We start from the raw sequence: 6,000 nt of genomic DNA, 5'->3' as shown, positions 1-6,000 counted from the left end.
GATGTGACTCGGTATTCCTGCTCCCAAGTTTGTGATTTAACAGTAAAAGTATTAAAAGGTGAAAATCATTTGACGGCGAATTAATAATTGGATAAGGATTCACTGATGTGTCTAGTGGCCTGTTCTTAATTGGAGTGAGCGTTAGGACCGCTAATTTTATCTTATTCTTGTTATTGCATTTTAAATTTTAACCGTTGTTTTAATGACAAAAGAAAAAATGGTTTAACCCGTGGGCGTCCTCGTTTCTGGCTTGCGGAGGGCTTCCCTCTGCGTGACCTACCTTAGGGCACATCAAACTCTTGTTAATCTGGAGATCTTCGCAGATAGCTGATAACATCCTCGCCTCGAGAGTCTTTATTTATTTATTTATTATTTGTTTCCCTTTATTTATTAATGGCCTGGTTTTTCGTGTGCCTGGCTTACGGGTTTTATTGATTATTTTTTTCGTTTGTTTAAAAAATATATATATGATATATATAACAGCAAATATTATTGTTAATATCAATTTTGGAAAAGGCTCATATACAACAGTACACGTCGAAAACTGGCAAGTCACAGATCGCAGCCTCCCTTGCAGTCCATCGCAGTCTCCAGGCTAAACGAGCTAGTCACTCTTGATATTCCTGGGCACTTCCCATGCTCACCAAGAGGCAATTAATTCCTCTTGGTGGGAGTCGAATACTGTACAAGAAGGCCAATGACATGACCACTGCGTTCATCTATGCACAAAGGCTCCCCAGAACAACTCGCTGACCCGAGGGCGAAATTTTTAATCAATACTCCTGCGGGAGGTGTGCGAGGCACTGGGCACTAAGAAAATACGCACTTCCCCATACCACGCTCAAACCGATGGTATGGTGGAATGGCTGAACAGAACGATAACAATCTTGATTTTAAGCTTTCCTGACTGCAGGCATCCATACTCTTTGGTTCTTTTGGTAAAGTCACGTAGGTAGAAAATTAATAGATCACAAAGTTTCGATTGCAACACAAGTAATTGTCATCAGGTGGGGCAACCACAGCAAGAAAAAACTGCTGAAGTAGGCGAGAGATCTGCCGTGGCACGAGGTTATATAGGCCTCGGCAGTAGGGGGGGGAGAGAAGTTAACCTGATTGCTAAATTCAACCTCCTGTCAAAAAATAAGCCAGAACCACATGCTAAAAAGTTAGATGTTAACAAGATTGTCATCAATCATAGTAACATCCCAATTTCTGATAGCCGAAAATCGGTACTAGCTAAAGGGTTGAATTTCGCAGTCACCCCTAAACACATCCCAGTGGATGATATCATTGCCCAGGTCGACGTAGCCCTCAAAGGCTTGGGACACATCCCGGCAGACGTTGCAAGATCTGAAATCGCTGCTATCCTCAAAAACGCTAAGAAACCCATTAGCAGTCACCCCTAAACACATCCCAGTGGATGATATATAATATCATTGCCCAGGTCGACGTAGCCCTCAAAGGCTTGGGACACATCCCGGCAGACGTTGCAAGATCTGAAATCGCTGCTATCCTCAAAAACGCTAAGAAACCCATTAGCAACATCAGCAAGGACGAGCGTTTTGAACTCTCTCAATTAAAAACACAGAGATAACATTTGTCATCCTCTCAGCCGACAAGGGCAATGCCACTATCATCATGGATAAAACCACTTACAACAACAAAATTCAGGACCTTCATAATGATTGCAGCTATACCAAAATCAACAGAGATCCCACCAACCGCCTAGCTACAAAAAACTAACAATATCATCACTAAGTCGACTTCTCTAATCGATAAGACCAAGCAGCGCTCTCTAAAACCTTCGGCTGCTAGACCACCCAGATTGTTATGGCCTTCCAAAGATCCACAAAGAAGGTACCCCGCTCCATCCTATCGTCTCCACCATTAACTCACCCACCTACAAACTGGCCCAATTTCTGTCTGAGACCCTGCTTCCTTTCACGGGCAAGACCACCTGAACTGTACGTAACTCAGCTCACTTTGTTTCTCTAATCAAGGACATCTCACTCTCTCCAGATTATTTACTTGTCAGTTTCGATGCAGTCTCCCTGTTCACCAAGGTACCTGTACCTGACACCATTGCAATCATTGAAGACTTGGTCCAACAAGGACAAGAATCCAGATGAACCAACTTTGGTAAGGCACTGCCTTACCAACACTTACTTCACCTGGAATGGTACATTCTGCAAATAAAACGAGGGCACCCAAATGGGTTCTCCCTTATCGCCAGTTTTAGCAATGTTTTCATGGATAAATTTGAAACAGATGCTATCCAGACATCCACCCTACGTCCTTCCTTGTGGAAGAGATACGTAGATGACACGTTTGTCATCTGGCCACATGGCCTGCCAACACTGAACCAATTTCTCAACCACATCAATTCCATACACCCATCTATCAAATTCACCATGGAAGTGGAAAAGGATGGCAAGCTACCATTCCTGGATGTTTTGATCGAGAAGAGACCTGATGGCTCGTTGGGACACTGTCTACAGGAAAGCCACCCACTCGGATGCCCATCTAAAGCCTGACTCCCACCACCATCCAGCCCAGAAGAATTCCCTCATCAAAACACTACACCATCGGTCCCATTGCATCTTCGACCAGCATCACCTAGCCAGTGAGCTGGAGCATGTACACCAAGCCCTCAGGATGAACGGATATTCTGACCGTACAATCCGCAATGCTTGTCTCCCCAGCCATGGGGAGACAACCATCTGAGGATCCAACCAATACCATCACTTTGCCATACATAGCAGGGGTTACCAAAACAATCCAAAATCTTAAACAAACACAAGATCCAGGTTCGTTTCAACACAGTACAAAAAATCCGTGATTTGATCCCATCTGTAAAGGATGTGATTCCTGATATGCAATACCCGGGTGTCTACAAACTGAGTTGTGGCTGCGACAACAGTTACATTGGGTGATACGAAACGACATGTCTCGGACCGCGTTTGCTAACACAAGGCAGATCTGAAACACGGTAGGACCAATACCTCTGCCGTTGCTGATCATTATTTTAATGCTGTGGGCTCACACGACATTGACTTTTCCAAGATGAAGGTACTCTGAAAACCCACCGGCTATTATCAGAGATGTGTTCATGAAGCCATTCAGATATATAAACACAGACACAACTTCAACCGAGAAGATGGGTACAAACTGAGCAATCACTGAAAGGACGTTATTAACCAGGTAAAGTCTTAACTGACTGTGATGTTTCCATCCTACCTGCCTATGTCAGCTGTTATTTTTGACTCTCTGTGTCTTTCTCTCTCTCTGTCCATCTCTCTCCAATCTCTACTCCAGTACTCCAGTGGCCCAGGTGCTGCCGCAGGGTCCACTTTCTGCCCTGTCTCCTCCCCCCCCCCCACTAACCTCTCCCCCCTGCAGCCGATCTCTCCAAGTGCTGCCACGGGGTCCACTTTCTGCCCTGCCCTCTCTCTCCACTCACGTCCTCTCTCTCCCCCTACTGCCAAGGCCGATATAACCTCATGCCATGGCAGAAACTCTCGCCTACTTCAGTTTTTTCTTGCTTTGGTTGTCCCACCTGATGATGATTGCTTGTGTTGCGATCGAAACGTCATGATCTATTATTTTTCTACCTACGTGATTTTACCGAAAAAAACAAACAGAACGATAACATCTATGCTTTGCCACGCTGGAGGTGAGGTGTGGACCTACTGGAATCTCCATACCCCTGGGGTTTTGGCAACATATAGGCTGGCTCCACATGCCTCCACGGGATTTTCCCCTTTTTTCTTTTATATAGCTGAGAGCCAAATCCGCCCGTAGAAAGCCACTGGGTAAATCCTCCACAGGTGTGCCCGACCGACCTGTGTCCTTGCAGGTAACGCTCGATCGACTGTTCGAAGCACGCAGTGGCGATGGAAAACACGTGCAGTTGGGACATCGCCGTTGGTTTGTTCACCCGTCGCGTCTCAAACCCTACCTTCATCATTACACAAACACCTCATATCCATGTCCTGTTCCGCCGCTGTCTAGGGTGTCAGACGAGCCACAGCAGCCGTCCGGAGAAATTGAGTTACTCGTACATGTGTGGGGGCCGACGCCCGCCTCCCCGCTCCCCGTGAGCGGGCGGGGTGCGACGTCCACCTCCTCCACTCCCCCCTCCTCCTTGTCGGCTGCCTCTCGCCAGGCCCCCGCCGATCAAGTGATCGCCCCCCCCGCGCCAGCGCCCTCTCTAAGGGACATGGCTGATTGGCTGGCTCACCACCGCCCGGGGTTATTCCGCACACGCCCACGTATACCACTACACAAGCGAACGCGGAAGCTTGCACGCGCGTGCCCCTGCATGTGCGTATTTTGCGCAAAGGTTAGCGCTAAAGAAAACGGGCCGACGGCAGTATTAATATACGCGTGCCCCTCCGGGATGTTAAGCCCTAATCTGCTAGCACACAAAGACTAATGCTAAAGGGCTGTATGAATACACGCCTCGACGTTAATGTTCTTGCCGCTGTGTAAACGCCGGCGAGCGGGTTTATCGCACCCTGCCCCCCGCCCTAATTACTCACGCGGCACTGCAGGCGCGCGTTTTTCACACGCGTAAACACGCGCAAGCGTCGACGGCCGTGTATGTTTTAATACACGCGCACCTCACACACGCTCAAGTTACTAACACCGCGCCGACGCTGCAGCCCCGCGCTCGCTCTTTCGCACACACCGTCTCCCCGCGCAGTCGCACCACACAAATCGCAAACACCACGCCGAGGTTCTACCCACACACACAGAAATCACACTGCACCGACACTCTGAACTAAAGTTTATTAACAGCGCAAATACACACTACCTGGAGGTGGAATATTTCGTGAGGAGAGTTTAGCCTAACTCTGCCTATGAACGCAGTCACACAGACGTCCTACCACGTACCTCGAAGCTGGACTCGCGGCGTCCCACGGACACTGAGAGTCGGAGGGAGGATGAGGGACGACTTGACCTGTCACTGTCTCGCAGCAGCACATGCTGGCATCACATGGATGCTGTGAGCGGCTCGAAGAGGCAGGATGGCAGGGAGAGGGTCTTCACCACCCGGAGGTCGAAGCCAAGAGACCGAAAATCACCCGGGGCCCCCCTTTTTATTCTCTAAACTTCAAAGGCCCAGGGTGATGTCATACCGCGCAGCCAATCGTGCGCTTACCTGCACCCTCGCGCTTGTTTCCTCCTTTCTACCGTGGCCTAATCCCCTCACTTCAAAGGGCCGGGATGGCGTTTGTCCCGCACGACCAATCGTGCGTCTACCTGTGGTTACTGCCTGTTACTGCGTCCTTCCTCCAGTGCCGCGGCGGCGGCGCCGGCCACCCATTGTCCCTCGTTGCCCATTGTCTGGAAGGGCCCTTGCGCTTTTGCTTGGTTAGTATTCCGCCCTCCGTCCTCCCCCCAATGTTGTAACTCATTGCGGTTGGCCCAGGGAACCTTATCTGTGCCCATACAATTTTAAGCCAATTTTAGGGGCATCGCAATGTAACCCGTCCTGCGAGGGTCGGCCAATCTCCTGGCATCCGGAAACCGTGGGATTCTTCCTCTTCGGGCCCTTCAGATCAAGACCCGATGTGCCAGGCAATCCCCCGCCAGGACACTACGTGGGTGCGCTGCATGCGGGTGTGTGTTTAGTGCGGGGGCCGGGAGGGAATCGCGGCGCTTGCGAAGTTGCTCCGCAGTCGTGGCACCACACATGCTCCTGTGCCGCCCACAGGACCAACTCATATAGCGGACGAATCACTGCGGGACCCTGCAGCATATTCCGGTCTGGCAACAAAGACATGTTCGTGACGGTCAAGTCTCAATTCCATGGCATAGGAATTCGGAATCCAGGATGTGGAATTTACTCCTGATTTGGAATTAGGACTCCTGAGTATGGTTTTGAGACTCCCTGCAATGGAATTGAGACTTTCAAGGTTTGCAAGTCAGATGCCTCAAAAGGCAACATGGTACAGTATATAAAATGTTCCCTATAGCAGACGAGTAGAATGGTAC

This window comes from Petromyzon marinus, chromosome 40 (genome assembly GCF_048934315.1).
Source record: "Petromyzon marinus isolate PM22_M1 ecotype Great Lakes invasive population chromosome 40, UKy_Petmar_22M1.pri1.0, whole genome shotgun sequence".
In the NCBI taxonomy this organism is placed as follows: Eukaryota; Metazoa; Chordata; class Hyperoartia; order Petromyzontiformes; family Petromyzontidae; genus Petromyzon; species Petromyzon marinus.
Note: the sequence above shows the minus strand (reverse complement) of the source record.